Below are 1557 nucleotides of genomic sequence, written 5' to 3' on the forward strand. Positions count from 1 at the left end.
GTTTTTTATTATTCTACCACTCTTTCTACCTGTATATTTGTAAGATTCAAAAGAAATTAAGATTAAAGAGGAATAACAAACGTTTCATGATCATAATTCAACTTGCCTGAAGCGAGATTTAACGAAATATCTTTGTCCCTTTTCCACCAGCGTCAGCTGACCTGAAAACATGCTCATGCGGTACAGCTCCTGTTGAACTTAAGCATTCTAGTTATGGTTTTCTATGGATGTAACGCCGCCGAATCCCAATACCCAAGCACCACTTGGTCGTGCGTTAATCAATTTCGCTTCAACCATCTTTTTCTCTTTAATTGGTTCGTTTTTCCCGGGGCTTTTCTAACCACTACAGGGAATGTAATCCCCCGTTCTATTAAAATAAAAGGTTATAATTCGTCTATTTATTACCTTTCAATCTTTATATGATATTTGGTCTCCAAATGAGTTTAAGTTGGCAGACCGAGTTAGTCCTAAAATGTAGGGTTGATCTGGAATGCTGTCTTAAAATTTGTCCAAATCTGACTTGAAAGATGCTACCGGATCAACAAGGCCTACGTATTCCCTACGAATATTAGAGGGAAGTAAATTAAACAATGAAGGAGCCAGAGAAAGAAGAGATGTGGACTTCATTGTTCGAACAAGCTTGGATTCTCGAAGGCTTGAAGGTGCTCTCAAAACGCACATTAAGCCTCTGCGGTCACTAGAATTGACCCTAAACCCTGGGTTGGGACAAAGCTCATGGATACTTTTGAAAACGTACAATATCAGAGACCTCTCGTGCTTTCCCTCAACACTGTACAGTCCCAACCTTTCTAACATCTCCCAATAGGAGAGCTCTCTCAATCCTGTGATGTTCCTAGTGAAACATCTTTGGACTTGTTCGACCATTAGCAAACTTGCTGAACTCATTGGAGCTCAAATGGGAGAAACAAATTCGAGATATGGCTGAACAATCGACTTGTACAGAGTTAGCATCGTGATGCTATCTCTAGACTTAAACGTGCGATATATCCAACCACACATTCGAAAAGCCTTACCCACCTTCAACTGGATATGCTCATCGAACTTTCCATTATTTTGGAGGACTACACCTAGATCTTTCATAGATGAGACCTGCTCAATATCTTTACCTCCATTATATACGAGTGGAGTATTTAAAGGAGTTGACCCAAATGTCATTGAGCGGAATTTCATTCCGTTCAGGGCCATATTACTCTCAGTTACCCAAGAGTAGATTCGATCTAAGTCCTTTGCCAGGCTACTGGAATCTTGGCCATTCCTACCAGAAACTAACTTTGTATTGTCAACATATCATCTCGCCTGATGAAATTTAAAATCAAAGTACCATGTCTAGATGGATAGTCTTGCAAAGCGTTAAAAACATCTGGAGAGCAGTCCAATTTTGTCATTAAAATTCAAGTCAAATTATGTATCCATTAGCCAAAAATTTGCTTGTGCAAAACTTTTGCCCGCCATATACGTACACCATAGGTGTTTGTGGCCATTAGCCAAGCAATATTTGCTTTAAATAGCACACTTTGTCCCTTTGCAGTTATTCTC

The sequence above is a fragment of the Tigriopus californicus genome, chromosome 6, assembly GCF_007210705.1.
Source record: "Tigriopus californicus strain San Diego chromosome 6, Tcal_SD_v2.1, whole genome shotgun sequence".
In the NCBI taxonomy this organism is placed as follows: domain Eukaryota; kingdom Metazoa; phylum Arthropoda; class Copepoda; order Harpacticoida; family Harpacticidae; genus Tigriopus; species Tigriopus californicus.